The sequence below is a fragment of the Mus caroli genome, unplaced genomic scaffold (genome assembly GCF_978045245.1).
Source record: "Mus caroli unplaced genomic scaffold, Mus_caroli_1 scaffold_18, whole genome shotgun sequence".
In the NCBI taxonomy this organism is placed as follows: Eukaryota; Metazoa; Chordata; class Mammalia; order Rodentia; family Muridae; genus Mus; species Mus caroli.
In genome coordinates, this window is record NW_028227273.1 from 62,083,703 (window position 1) to 62,110,599 (window position 26,897).

The 26,897-nt window shown below is 48.9% G+C and overlaps 1 long non-coding RNA gene across 2 annotated transcripts in view; it reads left to right on the forward strand.

Moving 5' to 3' along the window:
• Positions 1 to 4,016: 4,016 nt before the first annotated feature.
• The window catches only part of LOC147000454 (uncharacterized), a 31,227-nt gene continuing 8,346 nt past the window's right edge, over positions 4,017 to 26,897 (forward strand). For both annotated transcript variants that reach the window (XR_015045837.1, XR_015045838.1), the window contains exons 1-2: positions 4,017 to 4,146; positions 23,238 to 23,327. This is a non-coding gene — a long non-coding RNA (uncharacterized LOC147000454). The remainder of the gene's footprint in view (positions 4,147 to 23,237; positions 23,328 to 26,897) is intronic.

Here is a 26,897-nt window from a genome sequence, read left to right on the forward strand (position 1 = left end):
CTCTGTCCACACTAGGCTGCTGAGTAATGTCGCCAGGATCAGGAAACCACCACCAGCTAGGATGAGTCCTGCTAGCCATTAAGTCACCACTCAGTGACTGTTTACCCACACTGACATACATCTTAGTTCTCTTTGGATGGCTGGCCACAGCTCATGCATCCTGTGGCAGGCTCCAGTGCCTGTCACTGACCCTTCCTTGCCCGGGTCACTCATTTCCCAAGGCCCTTTCAGGCCACCCAGGGGAAGTTTGCTTCTGGGCGCTAGTGCTACCCACAGTTTCTCTCCCTTCTTCTTCCCAGAAATCCGCCCATCCAGGCAACGTTTTCTCTCTCTTTCTCAGGCCTCCAGGAAGCCACCCCTCCTCCTTGTCAGTGAGAGACTTGGTGGCACTGGGAGAAGAGACATACTAACACCCCAGAAGGGAAGCAGCTGGCTGCTGGCCACACACCCACACCTGCCTGGCCTCTAAGCGCATGCTCTCTGCACCCTGGCAGAGAACAGGTGGGTGGATTCAGTCCAAGTTTACAAAATAGAGCAGTCTGACCCTATATGGTTTATGCACGAGTTCACTCCCTTGCTCTTTATTTATTTTTCGTTCTTTTTTTTTTTTTTCCTGGGGATCGATCTGGGAGCATGCCAGGCAAATTGAGCTAGGTCCTCCAGCTCCTCTGTCACTCTTCAAATGACACTTGACTGTAAGCACACATGTGTCAGTACACTGCATACATACAGCATGGTCACATAACACACATAACACACTCACACAGGCATACATAGACATAGAACATGCATAGAATCATATGTCATACATATGCCCCCCCACATCTTCATGTGTCTAACACATGCGAACTCATTAATACCACAAGCATTCATGCATGAGGCAATATCCCTGTGTGCACGTAACTCCATGTACATACTTGTAGGCGGTATGCTCAAACATGTTCTTGAAAACACATTACACACACCCCATACTCACACACACCATGTACACAAACAACCCATTCACTTTTATACATACACAAAGAAGTCATGAGCATACAGGAGCACACACATACATGTATACCATAGAGCATATACTACACACACACATGCATGCCAGGGTCTTTTCATCTTCTGTGATTTTAGGTGGGGCTTCCTGTTGTGTTAGAATCTCGGCTCAAGTCCGGACAGATCACACCAGGCCAATACAGTTCTATATGGGAGGTTTATTGTGGGGAAGAGGGCAAAGGAGGTGAAGAAGATGAAAAGGAGAAAAAGAGGGCAGAGGTCAGGGGAGGTCTGCCTTTTATTTGAGTTGTGACATAATCACTCAAAGGTAAAGGTGGGAGGTGAGCCAAGTGGATTCTGGGAATGTATGGTGAGTGCCATGGCAACACATGCGGTCCCTGTTGCCTGTGGGTGATGTCACCAGGTTCAGAGACGATTCGCCAAGCTGGTTCCTGATACCAACAGTTCCCACATTGGTGTTGGCCAAAAGGAGGCTGCCCTCCATTTTCCTTACTGCCTCTAGGGTCTTGACCACAGAAGCACCCCACTTTTAGACCATGCCCCCAGTGGTTACTGGAAGGGTGTGATAAGCTCCTGGGACAAAGAGGGGCTTTTGATAGCATAGGCTCTGTTGTGACCACCATGTATGCAACCTAGGCTACCCAGCCCTTAGGAGGGCTCCAAACTGGCCTGGACTCCTGAAGTCCAGCTATGAGAAAGGCTGATTAGGGGAAGGGTGAGTGTCAAAGAAAACACACAAGACGTTTCTACAGCCCTCAGGAGCCAAGGCCACTATCATCACAGAGGACTCTGTGACCTTTGCTGTCCTTAAGCCCCACCTTTTGAATTGCCTACTCAGTTGATTTTGTTTGTTTGTTTTACTGGGGACTGGGCCTCAAGCATCCTGGACAAGCCCTCTAGCAACTGAGCTATCCCCAGCTTCAGCCCCTCTGTTGTCCTTGCTCCGCCTGGCATCCAACAGCATCTCCAGGAAGATACATCCAGCCTCCCTGGCTGTACCTGCTGTGGCTGGGGCACGCTGCTCAACTTCACGCTATAGTCTCCTGCTTCCTGGGAAACGCCTTTAGTTTCAGCATCAAAATGCATCCTCAGAGCCTACATCCCTCCCCACTCAGCCCTGGATTCCTGCAGGTTCATGCCAGCAGCCTCCATAGCAGGAGACAGACAGCACCTGGCCTGGGCTCCACTCTTAGTCATGCAGCTGCCTCTAGCTCAACAGATAGCTTGTGCCCCTCAGCCAGTGGAGTAGGGCCCTGACCATGGCTTCCACGAACCTGCACCAGAATCCTTTCCCAGCCATGGCGATATATAATCTTTTCTGCAGTCCCCTTCTCTTCCTTTCCTTGGGGACATGCACCCCAGAAAGGTAAAGCCTTCCACTGGCCGTGCTAATAAAGGAGTTGGAAGAAGAGGTAGAAGAAGAAGCAGAGGAAGGAGAGGATATGGTAGATATTTGCTAAGGGACTGAATGCACAGAAAGCAGCTCCACAGCCCCCGTGAGGCCCAGACAACACAGAAACCCAGGCCGGGAAGGAACTGCAAAGAAGGCGGCCCTTAAGTCTGGCAAGCCTGTCCCTTCCTCCTCAGATCTCTCCGAGGGCCCATGAGCAGCTGACCTGCCAGGCAGACATTAGCAGAGGCTCTCTCTCTGTGTGTGTGTGTGTGTGTGTGTGTGTGTGTGTGTGTGTGTGTGTGTGTGTGCAGCCTGTCCCTGCAGCTGCTCTACACCAAATGCCTGGAATTCTAGAGTCCCTCCCACCCAGCAAGCAGGGCCAGCTGAAGGCTGACCCCCCTCAAGCTGGCTGCCAAGAGGATCCTCCTGCTGCTAAGTCTCAGCTTTACTCAAAAGCCCAGAGCAGCTCAGCCAGCTCTGTACAGTACTTAGGAGGCCCCTCCCACTCCTGCTTGCTTTGAGGCAACCTGACCTGGCCCTCCCTCGTCACGTGCTCTCCCCTCTACCTCCCACCCCCACAAGCCACCCTACGAGTCACAAGGCAGAGTTTCCATTAGCGTCAAACATACGTGGATGTCGGTCCTAAAGCCGGTGGGAACTCGAGGGAAGAGGCCAGTTTTAGAAAATTCACATGCCTTGGGGTCACGTGGTGACCAAGGACACAGCATCCTTCAGCTTGAGGTGAAAGGTCCTTAGGGTGTGGCTTCTGTACTTATGCCCCCTCCCACCCCCATCACATAGCGACTTCAAGGAAGGGGTTCAGATGCTCACCTTCAAATAAGATACTCTATCTGCAGGACTGGAGGGATCAATGGTCCCCAGACCTCATCAAATGTCTATTTGAGTCCTATCCCCCCCCACACATACTTCCAGTCCTGGCCGTGGCATGGAATCCAACCCAGGAGGATGGAGGTGTTTTCTGGGAGAACCTTAGGGAGTTCAGAGACACTGGAGAAGCCTCCATAAGTAAGGTCGGGGATCAATTTTAACACTACCAGACCCTAAGAACTGTTACCTGCCTGATAGCCCCACCCCATTTTCTTTTGGGTGAACTGACTTCCTCTTCTAGTGGGGGTATAATGGGTTATATTGTTACCCTCAGGACACCCATGTGACATGGGGAGGTCACAGGGCACTAAGCCCAACTAGCACCCAGGCTGTTTCACTAGCCAAAGCAATTTACAAGGAGTTGGGCATGTATCCCAAGTCGGAACACCTCACGTTGTCCAGGATTTTCTTGGACGGTTAGTAGAATCACCAGGATCCCCCAAGTTCAAGAAGGACCCTGTGCTAGGGTTCCTGGGTCATTTCTGCTGAAAATGAAGCCACCCCAGGAAACAGCAAACTTGGGGGACACTTGCAGTCATGAGGTTCTCTGCTGTGACTCTTTCACTGTGGAGCTCAGGGACCTGGAGGGACAGGGTGGAGCTCAAACAGATTTGAGGAATGGGGAAACTCAGCCAGCTCTCTAGCACAAGGGCAGTCCATCACAGTGTGAATAAGCCACCTCCTTCCCACCTTCAACCAATAGTGGGAAATCAGAGAGCCCCACTATTGCAGGAGTATGCTGCTCTGCTGTGCCACACTCTAACTTCTGGTGCAGCGAGCCAGCATTACCACACTCCAGATTGTGGTCCTTTCTTGGGGTTGGAGAATGGATATAATGTTTCTACACTGCAAGGAGGGTAAGTGTTTCAGGTCTACTCAACTCTTCAGCTATACAGCTTTGGTGATTTTGAATGAGAATAGCTCCCTTATACCCTCATATATTTAAATACTTAGTTCCCAGCCGGTGAAACTTTGGAAAGGGTTAGGAGGTGTGGGATTGTCAGAGGAGGTGTTATCACTGGGGGAACAAGCTTTGAGGTCAAGCAAGCAATTCCCAGTGTGTGGTTGTGAATTGAGACGTGAGCTCTTAGCTGTCCCTTCGTTTCAGCATCATGGACTGTGACCATTTGGAACCATAGCCAACCGGACCCCTTTCTTTGATAAGTTCCCTTGTTTGCGGTGTTTTGTCACAGCAAAACAAAAGTAACCAAGACGACGACAACGATAGTTTTAGGCTCTCAGGCAGACCTGTTACTCCAGAACGTTCCCCTAGTCCTGAGCAAGCAGGTTGTGTCCAGCTTTCTCATCTGCACCATCCCATGAATTCCTTCAAGGGCACATCCTATCACTGTTAGCTCACAGCGATTCCCCTAGGCTCCTCCCAGGGACCAAGCAAGGCTGGCTTATGTCATCACATAGCACGTCATCGAGTCATACTTCATCATGCCATCACCTGTTGCTGCCAGGTGACCAGGCCAGGTGTGGACTGTAAATAAAAGGACTGCCCACCTCTCCAGCTCCCTCCCCCTCTCCCTCTCCCTTCCTGCTCTCCTCCCCCTTCCCGCTCCCTGCCTCCACCCCCACCCTGTCCCTTCTCTCCTCTTCCCCTTTCCAACATTCTCTCACTCCTTTCTGCCGTTCCCTGCGATGCCTCTAATCTGCCCTTGTGACTCTGCCCCCGTCTGTCTGCTTGTCTACATGTCTGTCTACTCACCTACCTCTACCCCTTCCCAGATCCTCAGTCTGTAACTCTTCCTATGCCAGAGGAGGAAGGACCAGCACTGTGATGGCCTAGGGGACCCCAGCTCAAGTGGCATTTTAACCAGGAATCTTCACCCAGAGTCCTGCTCAGAAGGCAAACATTAGGCTGTCTCAATGTACCTCAGGCTAGCCCTCCTACCTCAGGTATCTCTCAATCCTACTAGGTTTTCAATCAGCCACAAGAAAAGAAAGACTGAGCAGGCATTAAAGAATGCTGATGAGCACATGACCCCACAAGTTCTATGTCTGTAACACTACAGAAACACTTAAGATAGGGAAGGCTGGGAACCCATGTAAGGTAACCAGATTCAGGCCTTCCTGAGAGCCTTTAGTCCCACCATCTGCATCACTAGACAGCTGTGGCATTTCCTATTAGGTGTCCCACCACCCTGAGGCCACTATTTCATAAGCCCATGTTGATCTCCCCATGACCTGCATGTTTTATGAGTGTGCCTGATTCTCATGTCAGCCCTAATGCCACCTTGGAAGCCCCCTTCTGCCAGTCAAAAAAAGACACTAGAAAATGTCACTCATGGCTGCTACCCCGCCCCAGCTTTAATCAGGCCTCCATGCAATGACCTTAAAAAAACCAAAAAAACAAAAACCAAAAAAACAGCTGGGCATAGTGGCACACGTCTTTAATCCCAGCACTTGGGAGGCAGAGGCAGGTGGATTTCTGAGTTTGAGGCCAGCCTGGTCTACAAAGTGAGTTCCAGGACATCCAGGGCTATGCAGAGAAACCCTGTCTCAAAAAACAAAAAACAAAACAAAAAAATTTATTTATTTATTTATTTAATGTATATGAGCACTCTACCTGCATGTACCCCTGTGTGCCAGAAGAGGGCATCAGATCCCATGATAGGTGGTTGTGAGCCACCTTGTGGTTGCAGAACTCAGGACCTCTGGAAGAGCAGGCAGTGCTCTTAACCATTGAGCCATCTCTCCGGCCCCCTAGAATATCACCTTTGCAGCATATTCTCTGAACCCCTAGAGAACACACCACCCTGGGGTGTTGGAGAAGGAGCTAGTCCCTCAGGACCATGATACACACTGGGGAATGCCTTCTCCCTCCATTCTGTAACCCAGGGGTCCAGGTCAACCATAGGAGAACAAGGTGTTTCTGGAAACTCCAGAGAGACCCCATTCCTGTCTCTTCAGGGTCCTTTAGTGCTCTCCATGACCCTGGTGTCCTGGTTCATGCCACCTCCCAACAGTTGCTGCCTCAGTTCTCACAATACCTCCCTCAGTGAGTTCAGGGTGACCTCACCCTTATCTGAGCAGTCCTTCCAAGGCTGACACACTCACATTCATAATGTCACAATGTCACAAACTCACATTCATGGGCTCAAGTGGACATGAATTTGGGGGCATGGTCACAAAACTTCAGAGAGTAGGGCTTAGAGAGATGGTTCAGTGGTTAAGAGCACTGGCTGCTCTTCCAGAGGACCCAGGTTTGAGTCCCAGCACCCATGTAGCTCTTCACAGCCATCTGGAACTCCAATCCCAGGAAGATCTTGTCTCTGAGGGTACTGATTATATATACACGGTGCACAAACATATGTGCAGGAAAGACACCCATACACATAAGATAAAAATAAGAAACAAAGAAAAAAAGCTTAGCGGGGTAAGACGTGTGAGCCAAGTTCAGAGTCCCCCCAGTTGGTCAGAGTCTGGAGCAAAGCTTGACACTCACCCTCTCAGTAGCAGAGATGCCTTGAAGTCCAGGGAGTGCCTCGCTGCCAGCATTCCCACAGCAAACCCTGCTGGGCTGCCTCTTTGGCGCCACTACCACCTCAGAGATGGAACGTGTTCCAGATCTGTTGTGAAGAGGCAGGGTGTGATACGTGGCGTGCATTGTTTGTGTGGAAAAGGACAAACGTGAATACACACGAGGCTATTTGTAGTTGCAAAGATGACCTAGAAAGATAAATAAGAAGCTAATAAAAAAAATAGTGACTTAGGAGCACTGGGGTGGTAGACTTTAACTTTCCCAAATGTACTTGGCTGTAGCAGTTGATGCCAGAACCATGTGGCTGTTCTCCATGTTAAAAATAAATAAATAAATAACCTTCAGCTTTAAAACAAAGTATCCTTTAAAGAGAAGCCAACAAAATAAAGCTTATACAAGATTTATACAATAACCAAGTAGAGGGGGAAAAAAGATTTATTTCAAATGACATGAGAGCGGTGTTCAGGTTGGACTTTTTTTAGCGGGCTACATCTTCAGAGAGGAGAACTTCAGAGGCCATGGACAACACTGCACCAGTCCCCACTATCAGCATAGCTTCTGCCATTGGGGTTCCCCTTCTTTGTGGAAAATCAACAGTTCTGAGAAGGTACCCCAGTTATTATTGCCCGAGACAAGCATGCCCGTGCAGGGTCTAATTGGCTACGTAGCAAAGGAGAGCTGTAGGTATGAACAAGACCTGGGATTTCATGGTTAAAAACAGCTTTTTATTTCCATGTTCCTGAGGAGGCTGGGAGTCCTGGCTGCTTGGCAGCCGTGAGGCAGCTGAACAGCTAACCCACCTGCTGTGGCTGACTGACTACAAAGCAAAGGAAGAAAGGGGGTGTACGTGCAGGATTCGGGTTATGCAAAAGGTTAAGGAAAGGAGACCTATGTATGTAGACCTATGTCATGACCTAGGGCATTGAGCTGAGGAAACCTTCTCTGGAGGTCCAGGCACCCTGCCTGCAACGGGTTCAAATATGTGTAATTTAGAGAATTAATTACATACACACACACACACACACACACACGAGCATGTGTGCACCCCCAGTTCATTCCCACGATACCAAAAAATAATGAAAAAGGTTTCATCTCACTTCCGACCATTGGAGATCATGTCTGTGTTGACTGACTCCTCCCTCGGACAATTGCTAGTTAAGGAGGTGGGGGAGAGAACTGTGCACTCATCCGATCCTTCTGTGTCTTGTAAGCTTGGAGCAAATGATATGGACAGTTCCTCTTTGTTAGCAGCTGGTTAACAAACCCAGGGTAGGTGTAGAAAATGGCAACTGGCCCTCAGCAAGCACTCTGGAAGCCATTACTCAGGTGGCCATCACTGATCACCAGTGAGCCTCAGACCACTAAGGCAAATGTCTCTGGGAAGTTGGATGTCCTGGGGCCAGCATTCCCTCTGACAGAGTGCAGTACCAAGTAGCCACCGCATGAATTAACTGACCATTGTCCACATTTATGGAAGTGTGTGTGACTCCAGAGCCACAGGACACCAATGAATTTTTCCTTTTCAGCCAAGGAAGTACGTCAGGGCAGCCAGTTAACAGTATGTCCTGCAAAGAGGTATTCAAGCAGGAGGCTTCGCTTGGGTTCTTGGATAGGCTTTAGCATGGAAGAAAAGTGAAGGAGAACTGGTCTAGATTAAGAAGAAAATTAAGAGACACAAATACCAAATGCAGAGTTAGTCAAACATCAGTCAAACCACTTGTGGAAAAGTACTAAGGGAATAGAATAGTACAGTTGAGAATGTCCCCATGGCCTCAGACATTTGAACACTTGGTCTCCAGATGGTGGCGCTGTTTGGGGAGGTTTAGGTGGTGCGGCCTTACATCACTGGGGGAAAGTTTGGAGAGCAGAAACCCCACCTACTTCAGTTTCTCTCTTGCTTCACGTTTGAAGTTCAGAATCCAAGCTTTTAGCTCTTGCTGTCATGCCTGCCACCTGCTGCCATGCTGCCCACCAGCATAGACTCGAATGCTCTGGAACCAGATCACAAGTTTCTTCTCTAAGTTGCCTTGATCGTGGTAGTTTTACCACAGCAATGGGAAAGGGATCAATACGGGGACCATGGGGAAAATACTAAGCATGGGCTGGCACTGGGTAGCTGGCACTGCTGGGGATTGGTTCTAAGGCGTTGTCTTAATTCGGCTCCCAAAAGCTGTGCTTCCAGATGCTTAGGGCCCTTGTTCCCAGCTGGCTTCGATTTGTAAAAAAGAATTGCCAATGTCTAGGTAGGGAGACAGAGGTGGGACTTTTAAATGGCACAGGCAAGGAGCTTAGAGAGGGAGAAAAATAGGAGAATCAATGGCCATGACTCGGAGGGAGAGGGATCAAATCTAAGGACTGTAGAAGAGAAAGTATCCAACAATTATGTGGAAAGGAAAGGCAGCCCTGCAGGAAGGGCTGCCCAGAAGGTAACAGGGCAACAAAGATAAAACAGATTTAGAAGGTGTTAAGCCGGGAATATCAGAGGGAGTGTGTGTACTAGCCGCGAGGAGGTTTAGAAATGCTCAACCATTGAGCATATTAAAATTAGCTAGCATGTATGTGTCTTTCACTAATCCAGAGCTCTTGGGTGGGTGTAGCATGCATGCATACCCCACCAGAAGCATCAAGTAGTTTAACTAACTTACAGCTACATGGCATCTTTCTTTCTTTTCCTGGTTCTGTGATAATATTCTCTGGCAGAAGCAACATCAAGGAGAAAGGGTTCATCTTGGCTCACAGTTCAAGGCTGCACAGTCCATCATGGCGGAGGAATCAGGGCTGCAGGGGCTTGTGGGGGCTGATCCCATGGCATCCACAGTCAGCATGCAGAGAAGAATGAAAGCTTATGCTTAGCTCAGTTTCTCCTTTTGTACACAGTCCTAGATCCCTGCCCAGGGAACGACCCCTCCTACAAGTAAGATGCGTCTTCCCACTTAACCCAATCAAGAGATTCACAAGCTTGCCCAGAAGCCGTCCTTCTCAGGGATGCTAACAGTTCATGTCTGGTGTGATTCTAGTTCATACCAAGCTGATAATTAACACTATATAACCCCAACTTGACACCCAAACTCATCAGCTTTAAGCCATAACTTCCCACCCCTGATCCTCTTAGACTATCGCTGCCTTAATAATGTAACATGCATCTAGTCCAACCTCAGATCTCCCCCAACAGTTTAAACGTCCAAAGTCTCTTTAATTGTATTGCTGTGAATGAGAAACTAGCTACCCCTGTATTAGCTTCTTTTTCTGCTGCTGTGATAAAAGGCAGCTTATACAAGAAAGTGTTTATTTGGAGTTTACATTTCCTGAGCTGTAAGACTCTATGACCCTGTTAGTAGGGAGTACGGCAGCAGGCAGGCAGGCAGGCAGGCAGGCAGGCAGGCAGGAAGGCAGGCAGGCAGGCAGGCAGGCAGGCAGGTATGGCGTTGGAGCAGCAGCTGAGAGTTCACATCCTGAACCACAAGCAGGAGGCAGAGGAGAGCTAAGGAGAATGGTGTGGCTCTATTAAAACTTCAAAACCCTCCCCCAGTGACACACTTTCTCCAGCAGGGCCACGCCCCCTAATCCTTCCCAAACAGCCTCCAACTGGGGAGGAGTATTAAAGTGCCTGAGACTTATGGGGACATTTTCTTCAAACCACCACACTTCCAACATATAATGCTACAAAGTGAATATTCCTATTCCAAAATGGAGGCATGGAGGTACAGCAAGAAATGATCAACCCGAAGCAAGACCAAAAACCCCAGCCCAGAAAACACAAATCCTGCAGCTCCATGCTCAGCATCTGGAGTTGTGATGATATCAGATGAGTTCCAGAAGGCTTGAGCAGCCTGCTCTGCCTGTCAGACAGTGGGCACATAAATTCTTCCCTGGAATGGCCCACTCCATGCCCACAGCTCTTAACAAGTGCCCCATGATCCTGACATCTTCAGTCTCCTTGGGTTTCCGACAGCAGCCTGGACCTCATCTCAGAACTTCATACAATGGCATCTCAAGGTCTCCTCCTCTCCATTCTCGAGCAGCTACATCCTGCACACACACACACACATGCAGACACACACAAATATGCACACATAGAGATACACATATACACATACAAACATACACATATACACATGTGCATATATGCAGACACACAGAGACACACACACATACCTCTCCATTCTAGAGCAGCCATACCCTGCACACACAAACACACACATACACACCCACATATACACATCTATGCAAACACACACAGAGACACACACATATGCACACATACAGAGACATATATATATATATATATATATATATATATATATATTCACACATATACATACACATGCAGACACACACATATATACAAACTTACATATATATACAGACACACATGCATACATATACACATACACATGCACAGACACACACATATATACATGTACACAAAGACATATGTACACACTCAGAGCACACATAGATACACACATATATGCACACATGTATACACAGGCACACAAAAACACACATACATACACATGTACATATTTACAGACATACACAGAGATACACATGCATACATACACAAACACATGCACAGACACACATGCACACACACAAACATGCACATACACAGAGAGACACACACACTCTTTAAAAGCCAATGAAAAGAGCATGTGTCTGCCATGTCCTCCATATCTCTTTGGTTGCTGGTACTTTACTGGGGAAACCACAGGAAGCTTGTGGGGAACAGGAACTGGAAGCTTGCTCACTTGATGGGCCACATACAAACAAGCAGAATGACGAGCACCCTTGTTTTGTTCACATGGTGAGAAGAGACATCCAGGTTTTGTTCTGCTTCCTGTAGCATAGTGGGCATTTGGGGTCCCCTCAGCATGCAAAGGAGACCCTTGGAAGAGCACAGAGGCTCTTCCTATAGGACCTGTTCTATAGGAGCTGAGTTCCTGGACCTGGAGGTAATACCGGCAATCCACCCAGGGGCAGTGTCAGGCTACAAGGACTGCAAGAAACCTGTCCTTGGGAAGGGGTTCTCAACAGTGGAGCACCAACATGTATCTCAGAGCACACGGGAGGTTGATTCCATCCCAGCCTCTTGGGACCACTCTACTGTCCCTTGGAGTATAGTTTGAGGCCCAGCCTTGGTCTACAGGGGAGCTCTGGCTCTAAATTCTCCTTGCTCATACAAAGTTGGGGCTCAGGTGTAGTTTACAGGCCATCCTCAGTCTCTTGGCTGTGGGGTTGTCCCTGCATGCTCCCCCCGAGTGACCCTTCCTCTAACCAGTCCATCAGGAGTGACAGAGGGCATTGCTTCTACCTCCCACTCGGGTCCATGCAGGCAGAGCAGCACAGGGGTATGGGGCATGATCTGGGGTCCCATTCTGCCTCCTTATCTGGGGCGTTATTCTCCTCGGCTGGACTCTGCTTTATGTTAGTGAGATTAGCCAGTTTGAGCTCTGCAGGGAGGGTTAGAGTGAAATGGATGTGTGTGTGTGTGTGTGTGTGTGTGTGTGTGTGTGTGTGTGTGTGTAGGGGGTGTCCTCATCAGAGCCAGTCTGCTTTGCACACTAATGTGAATGAACTCCAGAGAAGAAAGACCCAGCACTTGGGGCTGAGCCCAGAAGCTATGTTTAGCAGCTTCCCACCTGCTTTGCATGTTGAAATAGACCCGAGTTCCCCACAAGGACAAGCATTTTGGGGTCACTGGTCCAGAGCGATGCTCCTTGTCCCACTTGCAGAACAGAAGACAAGGGTTAAAGGGGATGCAGCAAATGTTTCCTGTGCATCTATCTGCCCGCCCCAGGCCGTCTGCCAGGGACACGGAACTGCTGGCCTTGGTCCAGGTGGGTAGAGCAAGCACAGGCCTGGGTTTGCTGAAGAAAAGGGTGAAGACAATCACTATAGTTAGGAGTCACTCATGCACCTTACAAGGACAGGCCGTGGTGCGGCTTCCTTGTCCTCACAGGGCACACACGGACTCCTCTTGAAGTCCAAATTGACAGTTGGTGACAGAGAAGGCAGCAGGCACACTCCTGTGTCACCAGGCTCCTTCCCAGAAAGAAAGGGGTCTTTCCTAGGCGAGTGAGCTGCGGTGATGGAAGCTGTCCAGCTCCACAGGCAGCCTGCTATCTTAATGACTGGCATGTGGCCGCTCAGCAGACAAGCAGGCTGGCTGCGTGCGCGGAGCCAAGAACAAAGCGGGCCATTAAAAGGCAGCGCAGAAGCTCCCACGGCAGGCCGCCGTGGAGCTGGAGCAGATGGGCATGGGCTGCCTTCCCAGGCCTCAGGAGGAACATCAAGGGCCTTGTAGCAGTCTGTCACCCAGGACTAGATGTCTGGGACCGACCTCAGCGGCCAGAGACTGGCCAGTCACACAGCAGGCTACAAAGTTAGTCTGAAGAGGAAACAGACGGTGTGATTTATCCCCAGACCTCCCCCACCGCATGGGTTCTGAGGACCATCTTATTCATGGCTTTTCCCTATCTCCATTGCCACATTCAATTCCTCATTCATTCATTCATTCATTCATTCATTCATTTCTCCACTCATTCATTCATTCATTTCTTTGCTTATTCATTTCTTCATTCATTTCTTCACTCAGTCATATCTTCATTTCTTCACTTATTCATTTCTCCATTCATTTCTTCACTCATTCATTTCTTCACTCACTCATATCTTCATTTCTTCACTTATTCATTTCTCCACTCTTTCATTTCTTCACTCATTCATTTCTTCACTCACTCATTCATTTCTTCACTCATTCTTTTATTTCTTCACTCATTCACTAATTCCATTTACTTACTCACTCGTGAAGCTTTTGATCAAAACTTATTATGTTACCCAGTAATATCTGAGATTCTAAGAACCCTGGAGCCTGAGCTATAACCCCTTCTCCAAACATTTGCAAGTAAATAGCAGGCACTGGGAAGCTAGTGAGTCCGACCCAGAGGAGGCAGTTAGGCCTTAAACCTAGCCAATGATCTTCCTATTTTTCCTGAAAGACCCAAATCAGAATTTTTTTTTTTACATTAATTCACGAAGTATAGATATTGGCACTTAATCCCTCACGTTTTAAGTGCAGAATGTATGTCAAACAAAGCAGACCTGTGAGCCCCACCCAGCTCCTGGTTTCAGGTCCTGGAGCCAGTTATGTTGTGAACAATATATAGAGAGAAGACATGGGCCCAGGTGGGTCTGTCTAGCACACAACCGTGTGTGGTAGTCCCTGAGGCCGGCTGGCTTAGGCTGTGGTTACAGGGATATCAAGAACTACCCCTACCCCAGAGTGCCAGTGGGCCTCAGGCCTCAGCTGCTGCTGAGATCTTGTGCAGAGTGAAGAGCAATTCAGACTGCCTCCTAGAATACCTAGGACTGTGGAAGCAGCCAGCCACAGCTCCAGGTCTCCTGATACATGGCAGTGTCCCTGACACTCAGGGTCAGACTCAAGCTTCTCCCTCAAGGCTGTCTCTGGAGTACCCTCTCTATCTTACACAAGTAAGTTTCCAAATGCAATCCTTCTTTGCACAATCCGCCTGGATCCTCCTGCTCAGGCCTTTGTGTCTTGGACATGTCTACTGCATCTCTGGCTTGTTTGATAGGAGAAAAAAAAAAAGCAGGAAATTGGGCTGGTATTTCACGAGAACCTTCAGCCTGCATGGTGCAAGGCGCTTACTCGGGTTTTGTCTGAATCTACTCTGCCTGCAGCTTGAGTCGCACACAGAGCTAAAACAGGTGCTATGAAAGCTGGCCTGCCCCACCCACACAAAAGCTCCTCACTCTAGTGCCAAGTGTCATTTCTGGAAGGCTTATGTTGGGCTACTGTGATGCTTTGTATATGCTCTGCCTGGGAAGAGGCACTATTAGAAGGTGTGGCTTTGGAGGGAGGGTATGGGGGGACTTTGGGGATAGCATTGGAAATGTAAATGAAGAAAATACCTAATTAAAAAAAAAAGAAGAAGGTGTGGCTTTGTTGGAGTGGGTGTGGCTTTGTTGGAGTGGGTGTGGCCTTGTTGGAGTGAGTGGTTTTGTTGGAGTGGGTGTGGCTTTGTGGGAGTGGGTATGGTCTTGTTGGAGTGAGTGTGGCTTTGTTGAAGTAGGTGTGTCACTGTGGTTGTGGGCTTTAAGACCCTCATCCTCCCTAGCACTTGGGAGGCAGAGGCAGGCGGATTTCTGAGTTCGAGGCCTGCCTGGTCTACAGAGTGAGTTCCAGGACAGCCAGGGCTACACAGAGAAACCCTGTCTCAAAAAAAAAAAAAAAAAAACCTTATCCTAGCTGTCTGGAAGCCAGTCTTCTCCTAGCAGCCTTCAGATGAAGATGTAGAACTCTCAGTTCCTCCTGCACCATGCCTCTCTGGATGCTGCCATGTTCCTGCCTTGATGATACTGGACTGAACCTCTGAACCTGTAAGCCAGCCCCAATTAAATGTTGTTCTTGTAAGAGTTGCCTTGGTCATGGTGTCTGTTCACAGCAGTAAAACCCTAACTAAGACAGCTACCATGGACGGGAAGGAAGCTGTCTGTGGGTGCAGTTTGAATGCCTGCCCTGCCAGTCTGTCATCACCTTGGGAACCTTGTACTGGCGTTCCCATGAGCTGCTAGAGGTGGGGTTGGTTCTGAAATGTGTTTGCATCCTGTGGGGAAATGTGTCCCGAGTGCTCCCCATCCAGGGCAGCCACGGGATCACCATCAACGCAGTCTAATTTCCAAGATACTTGTGGTAGGACAGTAAAGCCACGAGGTCACTAGGACTCGGTCATCATCAGTGGCCCCAGTCAGAGCATGGTGGGACAAAGATACAAGTGTGACCAACAAACCACCCCACTTTCTACAGGAACCTCAGCTAGCATACCTTCAAAGGAGGACACTTGAGGTGCTGAGACAGAGGCAAGACATGACCAGGGAAGGGTGATGAGCAAGGAGATGACTTTTTCTGCCTTCTATATGGGGGCACCATGTTGAAGGGCACTATCAGAAGGTGCAGCAGTTGGAGGCAGACCCTGGGACAGTCATAGGCTTTGCTAGTGAGTGCCTGGACCTCTAGTCTTGGCCTTCAGTGGATACTTCTGTTCTTAGGATTTTATGGCTATGAAGAGATACCATGACCAGAGCAACTCTTATAAAGAAAAACACTTGGGTATGGATTATGGTTTCAGAGGCTTAGTCCATTATCATCATGTCAGGAAACATGGTGAACTGAAGGCAGACATGATTCTGGAGAAGAAGCTGAGAGTTCTACATCTTGATCCAGGCAGCAGAAGGAGACTGTGTGGCACACTGGGTGTAACTTGAGCATAGGAGACATCAAAGCCCACCACCATAGTAACACATTTCCTCCAACAAGGCCACGCCCACTCCAATAAGGCCACACCCACTCCAACAAGGTCACACTCTTCATCAGTCAAGAATTCAAACACATGACTCTGTGGGGGCTAAGCTATTCAAACCACCACAGTATCTGACCACCAGAAGGGAGGAGACAGTTCATGGCCAAGGCTGAACATGACTGTAGGAGCTCTGGGGACCCTGGTGCTCTTAAGGGGCTCCAAGGTTGCAAAGGCCTGGAGCCTGAGTCACTAGTGTACAAAATCCACCACTGAAGCAATGTGAGGTTGCCAGACAGTAAGAGCCAGAGTGACCCCCAGGGAGGTCACAAGGGTCTGACGCAAGGCTGGGTGGAGAGAGAGGTCCCCCCAGCAGTGGTCCTCCAAGAACCATGAACACAAGCGAACAATGAGGTTCGCACCACGGGGCGAATGTCCAGGGCAGCCACCTAGGACTGATGTTACCTGTACTCTATAAGCTGGGTGTATCGATCAGTTTGGGCTGCGTAACAAAGCACACTAGCCCCAGGCCACAGGAAACCCTTGTCTCACAGGTCAGAAGACCAAAATCAAAGACGGGAGCATTAACACAGCCCACATAAAACTCTGGTTCAGGCTTCCCAGAATCCAGTAGCCTCTGTCCTCCATGTATGACCGTCCTCTCCTGTGCCCTCATGCTGGCTTCCCTCCCACGTCCAAACCATTCCTGCTGACTCTCTAGTGCTCCCTACTGAGATCATAGGAACCCCATTTCCACAAAGCTCTAAGTCTAACTGAGGTCATTCAGTGACTTCCACATCCTCTGGAGGAGGCCACAGGTCACCTCTCACCCTACCCCTGCTTGCAACTACATGCAAGCAAATGCCGCACCTAAGCTCCAATCTGTGAGCTGTGAACTCCACGTGTAGCGTGCAGTCCCTGATGCTGCTCACTGCTCTTCAATAGAGCGGAAAGGACAGGGGCATCTTTCTCATCTTGTCACTGACTCCGGTGAGCACTTGGGCGTGGTCAGTCTGTAACCAGAACGTTCCTTCTCTGCATAACTTCATGTGCCTCTGCACATGGCCTGCACTACTCCCACATGTACTGGTGAAGAGTCTTGGGAACACCCCTGCCTTCCTCTGGCTATGGAGAAGCCCATTTTAGGAGCAATGTTCCCACAACTTATAAAGTTTCAATACATAAACTGGCTCCTTTGAAACAGAAGCTACTGGCCACCCTCCGCCGGTCCATGCATCTGAAATGTATATGCCCACTAGTAAGAGGATAGACAAAGCTGCAGCTGTCCTAGGTCTGGAACCACCTCCTCATCTTGTTTCCAGCCAATCACCACCCAGGCCTGGGTAGAGAAAAATCAGCCTCCTTCTCATGCCTGCTGTACCTGCAGAGGTGATCTGAGAGAATTGTAGTAGGAAGTAAGGCACCTCTAGTCTCAAAGATGCAGCTAAGGATTGTACCTCATTCTCATTTCTTATCATCACCATGGCTGTCTGTCAGTGCTGTAGAGAACAGAGTATCTCTCAACTCAAGACTCGCCTTGCCTAGTAACTGCCTCTAGAATGTCTCCAAGTACATCTAGCTGTTTCCTAGAACCTTTTGTCCACTTAGAATTTTGTCAGAAAGAAACATGCAACCCTTCAGACAAGCGTGCCCAGGAAGGGGCTCAGACTCAGACAGCTTAGACTTCAGGGAGATACAAGGAGTTGCTGGCATTATCTTAGGATGGAGATACCCTGAGCTCAGGCGACAGGCGCTGGCCCTGATGCCCAAGCCAACCACTCAGCCCAGCTCACACCAGTTCAGCAAAAGAACGTCAAGTTTTGATGATGCCTGGTATAGAGGAAGAGGCAGTTGGCACACCAGGAGGAACTGGAACAATGTGACTTTTAGGGGCTTGCAATATTAAGTAGCAGAGATGGGAGCTAGACAGTGAATGTCAAAATAAGAGGGTGCCCTATTTGGCATCTATGTGCAATATCCTTGAGGTCACCAAAAGTATGGAACCCCCCTGACATCCTTTCCTGCTAATAATAAGAACCCCAGCCCTGGATGAATGCATTCAATTTTCACTCCTTATCATGACTCAGTGAAAAAGATTCTATGGGCTGGAATGCAGGCACAATGGCAGCTGCTCCAGCAGTCATTTTGGGCCACAAGGCATGATCTATAAATGATAGATCCATGGGCCACATGTCAGGGTCCATACAATATTATAAACTTAGGTCAGACACTGTGAGATGTGTGTTTTGTAACTCACTTGTGTGGTTCCTGGGTGTGGATTTTATAGACAATGATGACATCAGGGCTCAGTGTCAAAGGTTGGGCACGCCTGAATGCAAGAATTCAAAGTGCTCAGCACTACCACTATGCAGGCTCCATCTGGATTCTGTATCAGAGTATATTGCTGTGGAGCCACCTAATTTTAGCTGGGGACATTCTCTAGCTGTTACAGACTAGGTGTGACTGGGTATCACAGTTCTAACCAAGAAGTTTTAAGTAGAACTACTGCAACCTCCTTCCAGAAGTCATGCTAAGGGATAGGACTGTATTGCCTGCTGTGGAATGAGTTTACGCTGAGCCTACCTCTAATGTAAGGGTGTTGAGGGAGGGGAGGTTGAAAGATGTTTGCAGTAGATGGGGGCATGAGGGTAGGTTTTCCTGATGGGGTCAATGCCACCCTTTGCCTGTGAAGCTCTCCCATGGGAAGATGACTATACATAGGCAGAAGAGGACCCCCCACCCCCAGCCCTTGTATGGCCACCCAGCCCACTGACTTTGGACCTCAGCCTCCAGGACCTTCTGATCACAGCAATGAGCTATGGTGGTCCACTCTCCATAGGGTGCAGGCTGTCCATTGTGGACTCGGGGTAACAGAAAAGGATTGGAAAATCTATAACACTTCTAATGATAGAGCAGACATCTTAATAGCATGGAAAACACTTGCAAAATAACTTTAAGAAAAGAGAAAAACACTAGGCAGTGGTGGCACATGCCTTTAATCCCAGCACTCAGGAGGCAGAGGCAGGCAGATCTCTGCGAGTTTGAGGCCAGCCTGGTCTACAGAGTGGGTTTCAAGACAGCCAGGGCCACACAAAGAAACCCTGTCTCCATAAAGCAGAAGGAGAAGGAAGAAGAGGAGGAAGAAGAAGAGGAGAAGAAGGAGGAGGAGGAGAAGGAGGAGAGGGAGAAGAGGGGGGAGGAGAAGGAGGAGGAGACAAGAAGACAGCCTGTGTACAGGCACAGGACTGGGTTGTGTCAACTCTGAAACAGGAAGAACTTTCTAGAACAAGGAGAGCAGGGTTCACTTCTCATAATGCTGTCCTCAGAGTCCACACCAATGAAGGCTGTGGGAACTCTGTAGCTGTGATGTACTTTCCAGAATGTTCCAGAGGAAGGAAGGTCTACAAAAGAATTCATCTATAGCTTCCATGCTTCTTAGAGATATGAGGAGCTGGCCTGGCTCCCAGGGATCCTAGGGTCTAGCTGGGCTGTTGGGTCTGTGGGGTTTGGTGACCCTGGGCTCAGCTGGTCACAAGTCTGGGTTCCTCTGTCCACAGTCTTCAAAGTCCCAATGTTTCAGAAGTCTGGGTGGGACCTGAAGGTACCCGAGTCCTCCACCAATTGGCCTCTCCTAGACACCTGGAAAGGACAGGAGTGTGGCATTCACCATTACACAGTCCCAGTCCCAGATCATCCTGTCCTTGTATGAGCAGCTTCGAGGCTCCGGCCAATGAGCATCTCCCCAAACCCAGTGCTAGACATACCTTAATCAGACAGGGTGAACCCCAAGAAGTCCATGGATGCTCTAAGAAGCTAGATCACTGGGTGAGAAACAGGGGAAGCCACCATGAATGTAAGGCCTAGGAGAAGAAAGTCCCCAGGCACCAGAAGGTGGCCACTTCCAGTAGGCAGTAAGTAGGGCCCAGAACCATGGCCCAAGTACAGAGGAGCATGTGACCTGGCTCATAACTGCTGCCACCAGCTCAGAGAGATGCCAGGAAAGACAATGGGCACATACCTGTGTTCTGGGAGGACCACCAGAGCAGCCTCAGGGGCTGACTGGATCATTTCAGGGCCCCACTCCCCCACAGGCCATCCTTAATGATGGCTAGAAGCTTAGCTGGCTTGGTGTAGATTGGCTTTTCTTAAGGCCACACAGTCAGGTACTGCCTGCATCTTTGGGGTGCTGAGCAACCTTGTGTCATCCACCTACTGGGGAGTATCAGTGCCTCACATTGTGACAGCCAAAGTTATGGCAGTGTCCTGGGGCCCAGGTTGGTCTCACTGATAACCAATAAATACACAAACTGCTAACTGTGTAGGGGGTACTGTACCCATCCCAGACTCTTCCAGATATAAACCTGATTGGAAGCTTGTGGGTTTGGGGACCCACAATGAATCAGGAAGAAGCAGCTAGGGAGAGGGCAAGGCTGGGGAACCCAGCAATGTCTGTCCGTGGGGCAAAGAGAAGCTGGCTGAAGGACACAGGAGAAAGAAAGGCTGCCAAGAAAATCCCTTGGGTCTGCAGATGGGTCTGTTGAACATATATGCTTCCATAGGATTGATCACATCTGAATGACTGAAGCTTGGGGACAGTCATATCTGTGGGGCCCTTGGGTAAGGAAAGCTAAGGGTAGGATAGAGACTGTCCCTGGAACACCCCTTGGGGCACAGGTTCACATGCTCAGAGGTCTCTCCCAATCTGATTCACGATCCGGTGTGAGGGGTGCAGAGAGGAGCCTGGTTCTGGCTGTTATCAGCATCAAATGACTCCTCTAGGGCACCTTGGCAGGGCATGGCCTGCTGCATTGAAAGGTAGCTTATACACAGTCCTGACTCATGGTCCTGAATCCCACCGTCCTGACTGATGCACTCTGACCTCGATTTCCCACTGCAGTGGGCTGAGTGGCGCTCCATCGAGATCCCTGTGCATCAGGGACCTACATGCAGAAATCCACTTGAGTAAAGCCGTGTACAGATGAGTCACAGCTGAGGGCCTAGAGCTGAGCATCCTGAGCTAGAATTGGGCTCTAAAGGTAATGTTGGGCCTGATGAAAGGGGAGAAGAAAGAGCCTAGGAAGAGTTGAGCAGAGGGAGCGCTAGATGCAGATGGGAAGAGAACAGAGGAGACAGGATGCTACCGGGACCATGGCTTTGGACTTCTGGTCTCTAGCTTCATTCTTTTTATTTTATCTTTTATTTTTTATTTTTTCCTGCCCCTCTTGCTCCAGCCATATTTATTTCATATATGTGGATACACTGTCACTGTCTTCAGACACAGCAGAAGAGGGCATCGGATCTCATTACAGATGGCTGTGAGCCCTCATGTGGTTGCTGGGAATTGAACTCAGGACCTCAGAGTAGTCGGTGCTCTTAACCACTGAGCCGTCTCTCCAGCCCCATCCTTTTTATTTTATTTTTTATATTTTTGGTTATTTAATTTTTCGGCTTTTCAAGACAGGTGTCTCCCTGGCTGTCCTGGAACTCTCTCTGTAGACCAGGCTAGCTTTAAACTCAGAGATGTGCCTTCCTCTGGCAGGATCAAAGGCGTGTGACACCATGCCTGGCTTGGCCTGCAGCTTCTGAGAAAAGATAATTCTTATGTTTACAACACATTCTGATCTTACTGTGCCCTGACAGCCCAGGACACCGACTCCCACCCTCTCAGGGGGTCCTGGCGTGCCCACATGATACTTTGTACCCCCTTATTCTTCACCTATTCTTAGCGCTTGGCAGTAACCTCTGAGTTTTACACATGAAACAACCTCATATTTAATTTTTCTTTTAAAAAATAATTTTATTATTAATAGAAACTATAAATAAAAACATAAAAACAAAAACGACACACATACACATACTCACACAAACAACCCACATGTCAAATTAACTAGTCATACTTTTGTTTTTCTTTTCCTGACTCACAGAGATCCATCTGCCTCTGCCTCCCTAGTGCTCAGACTAAAGTCGTGGGCTACCTGGCTGGATCTTTATTTTTTTAAGATTTATTTATTTATTATATAAATACACTGTAACTGTCTTCAGACACCCCAGAGGAGGGCGTCAGATCTCATTACAGATGGTTGTGAGCCTCCGTGTGGTTGCTGGGATTTGAACTCAGGACCTTCGGAAGAGCAGTGTTAATCACTGAGCCACCTCATCAGCCTTCTTTTTTTTTTTTAATCACGTTTTTATTTCTTTTATTTTGTGGACATGTTTGTGTGAGGAGTACAATGCACATGTGGGGAGGTCAGAGGAGGGCGAGCTTGATGATAAGCTCCTTCATTCAGAGCCTTCTGGAACCTGCCCAACACTACAAACTCCAGTCTTCAGGGCCCGTCTGTAAAGGCTGCCTGAACTCTTCCCAGAGCTCACTGAAGCTCCTTCCAGCTTTGTCCAATCCCAGGGAAGGTTCACTGCGGGCATTATCTATCCAGTGTGTATGTGTGGATATCCTCAGGGGAACTTCTCAGAGACCGAGCCCCTGGCTAAATCTGGTCTCAATTCTCAGACCTGCTGTGAAGACCCTACCCCCGATAACCTGGAGAAATAAATGCCTTTCCCTTTATCCCTGCAGTAATGGGGCTGAGTACTTTTTTTTTTTTTTTTTTTTTTTTTTGGCTTGGTTGGTTGGTTTGGTGTTGTTGTTGTTGTTGGTTTGGTTTGGTTTGGTTTGGTTTGGTTTGGTTTGGTTTGGTTTGGTTTGGTTTGGTTTTTCAAGACAGTGACTTATGGAGTCTAGGCTGGCTTTGATCCCACTAGGTAGCTAAGGAAATGACCCTAGTCTTCTAGCATGCTTATGGCTTTGGTGTTCACAGTCAAGTCTGCTGTGCCTATGATAAGCATGTGATCCACCTCAGCAGGATGCACAAATGGTTGGAATAGATTGTGAGAATAGTCAAGGTCATCTCCCTTAGTTCCAACTGTCAGACACCCTTTTGGACCCACCTCTCGTCCCTTTGCTCTGTGAACTCCTGGTTCTCCTGCCTCTGTCCCCTGAATACTAGGACTACTGGCATGTCACATCAAGCCTCATCTATATGTGTTGAGGATTGAACACAGGACTTCCTGTGTTCTAGGCAACCATTCTTCCAAGAGAAGCAAGCCCTCTCTCTAATTTCTTTCTTTCTTTTCCCTCTTGTAGCCCAGAGTGGTCTGAAATTTACTACGTAGTCAAGGATTACCTCAAGCTTCTGACCCTCCTGCCTCCATCTCCCAAGAACTGGGATTACAGGTAGGTGCCACCATGCCTGGCTTATTACATGCCAGGGATCAAACCGTGATTTCATGCATGCTGGGTGAGAACTCTATCCACTAAGATGCACCCAACTTCTCTTCTTGTGCTTCTAATGCTGATTTGAGCATCATTGTTCTGAGCACTTCCAAAGCTGAGGTCTGGAAATCATCTTTCCTGTTGATGATTCATAGCCAACTACACAGCAAGGCTGGTGCCCCTAGGGATGTGGGAGGAATCACTTGTAGAATCACCAGGGCCTGGAGCCATTTGTAACTTTGTGGCTACACTAGCCTCAGAGCCCAGCACAGGGTGGGTGGGCAGTGCACACTGAGTCCACTCACTGGCAAGCATAAGAGGGTGCATTGTCTGTAGAGAATTATAAAACTCACTATTTTTCTTATAGCGTTGTCAACTCTAACCAATCAGGAACACTATGTACCTACCCCAGCGAGCCAAGCAACGCAAGTCACACCAATATGCCCTAAGAAAAAGAAGACACACAACACGGAGTTGGTTTTGTCTTGTTTTTTTTTTTTTTTCAAAAATTGGGGAAATATATTCCCCAAAATATTAGGGAAACATCCAGAGAAACCCCAAACCATAAACAAAATTTAAGAGTGGCAATTCCTCATTTAGTTAAATACAGTCCGTTTGACTTAGCAATTTCACTTCTTCCCAAAAGAATTGAGAGCAGAACTTAACAATGAATCTGTGCACATAATAATGTTTACTGCTGAGTTATTCACGGGAGTCACACAAAACCAGAAGCAGTTAACAGTACCCATCGCCAGGTGAGAAGACACATGCAACCTAGTACTGCCTGTCCCCAAAAGGCGAGGGATCTTAAAGCCTGACACCACAGGAGGAAACCTCCAGTGAAAGATGTTGGAAATGCTCTAGTCTATATAGAAGACAGTGTGGTCCTGTAAGTCTCTTACCCCAGCACCAGTGAGGTCACAGGAGGGTCAGGAGTTCAAGGTCAACTTCACCTATACAGTGTTGGACAGTCTGGGGGTACATGAGGCCTTGTCTCAAAGTCTCTAGAGTCAGATTTGTAGACAGAACACAGAACGGTGGGTACGAAGGATGGAGGGGGACCTGAGGGATTATGGTTTAGTTAGATTAAGTGTGAGTGTGGACCAATGGGAAGTTGATGGCAGGGACCACTGCCCAATAGGGAGCACGTTCAGTCCCACCCCTAAGAAATGATTCAAATGGGCCTGGAGAGATGGCTGAGGGGCTAAGAGCACTGGATGTTCTTCCAGAGGACCTGGGTTCAATTCCCAGAACCTGCACTGCAGCTCACAACTGTCTGTAGCTCCGGTTGCAGAGGATCCAACAACCTCACACAGACAAAACACCAGTGCACATAAAATGAAAAGAAATTATTAAAACGATAAATTGTGTGTATTTGTGACCTATGAGCATGCATGCAGAGGACAGGGGTCAACACTGGAGGCTTCCTCCATCAAAGCCTTACTGTGAGAGCTAGAATCTCCTGTTGAACCTAGAGCTTGCTGATAAGGCTAGGCAGGCAGCCTGTGAGCCTGGGTGGCAGATGCTTTAGTAACCAAGCCATCTCTCCATCCTTACAATGGTAATCTATTGAGAAAACAGATACCTAAGGTCATAGCTTAGACCTTCTGGCCACAGACCCATATGCTGTGCTTGGAAGTCATCCCTTCTGCTGCCTGCAGGAAATCCAGGCAGAAAAGAACTAAAAGGTGTCTCAGCCTGACCTACTGGGCTCTAAGTGGCCCACAGTGGCCCCAGTTGTGAGCTGCCAAGTCGAACCTTCCTTCTGGACCTTTCCATGACATGGTCCTATCAGAAGTTTCCTGCTGAGTCTTTGTTGGTAAACCCATGAGCTTAACTCCAAGGACTAGAGTTACTTTACAGCAGGAAGCCCTGAGAATTGAGATACTTCCTGCTAAGTGTCAGCCTGACTATGTGTGGGTTGGTGGGAATGGCCTTCCAGGTAGACAGTCCCCGGAGAGGCCGTGTGACTAGGTTTCTCTCATTGGCCAGGCTCCCACCTTCAGGGGGAGGGCCTCATGTTATCCTGGGTAAGCACACAGCTACCTGCAGAGCTCAGTGCTCCTCTGTGGGGCTGGGCTCCTCCTCCCCAGCCCTGCCTTGGGCAGGACCCGAGCTTCTAGCATATCCCGATGGCCAGGAGAGAGACCAAGCCGGTTGGGCACAGCGTGCTGACCATGAAGGTATGGCAGCACTCTGGTAGAATTGGGGGGTGACAAACTGGATCCCTGTGACAGGATGTCCATGACGAAGGCAGAGCAGCACTGGCACCATTAACCAGAGACGCCTCCCTGACTACTGCCACTCCCCCACAGTGGGACAGAGTTGACACTGGGGGGTGGGAGAAGAACTTTTGCTCAGCTGTGCTCACAGCCAGCTGCCAGTTTCAGTGGAGGATGGTGCCCCTTCCCTTTTCTGTGGATGGGGACATTTGCATTCTTGGGTACAGCCTGTTCAGTTTCTGCTTTCGACTGGGCCTCCAGCTACATTGGCCTCCACCCTATGTATGAAGGAAAACCAGTTCCCGTGGGTGGGGTACTACTGGTTTCTCCAGGCAGCTGTAAGAGCCCTGGGGAAAACCCCAGCTGAGAGAGCATTAGAATCACTCAGCCAGCCCTGGCCAGGTGCAAGGGCCAGCCCCCCTGAGGCCCTATTGTCCTTAGAGAAGAGGCGATGGATGGGTTCCTAAAGTCCCATTCAAGGTGATCTGGGTCACACACAACCCTGTCCTCCCACTGTGTGCTGCCAAGCACTTAGTGGGGCAGATGGTGCAACTTCCTGCCCAGCTGCCAAGCCCAAGCTCCCCGGGAAGCAGGCACTCTGGTGGAGGCTTTCCAGTGCACCCACCTCGGAACACCTCTAATGGAGTTTTGATTTCCAAGAGTGTGTTGTTATGGAGACGTACTTAGGGGGATGCACAGAACAGGTCACTGCCAGAGAAGAGAAAATATGTGTTATTGTGGGGTCCAAGACAAGGTTTGGGTCTGAGAGCCTTCTAGAAAACCAGGCTATCACCATGGGTACGTGGACTTGATCTCATGACTTCACAGAAGGGCTGATGGAAGGAGGAAGGGGTGTCTTTGGTCTTTAGCCTATTGTAGGGTGCACTTGCTTTCTCTTTTATGTCCGTTCATCCATCAGGCTACTCCTGATTGTTAAGGTCAATGAGAATGCATTCAGGAGACCTGGCCAACCCTCCTGACTCTCCTCCCTTAATGGAGACTCAGCTTTTCATGGGGTAGGAGTAGTTGTTTTGGATGACAATTTCCAAACACCAGCTATAGTCCAGGTAGGTCTGGGTGGAAACAGACAACTCCAGGATATGGCTGGAGGCATGGCACATTATCTTCTAGATTTTAAAAGAAGTTAGGAAGATATGACAAGCCTGGTGTCTGAGGAGATGGCCCCTCTCCTGCAGGCTCAGCTCTCAATCCCATCTTTTAGTCAGGGTTTCTATTCCTGCACAAACATCATGACCAAGAAGCAAGTTGGGGAGGAAAGGGTTTATTCAGCTTACATTTCCACATTGCT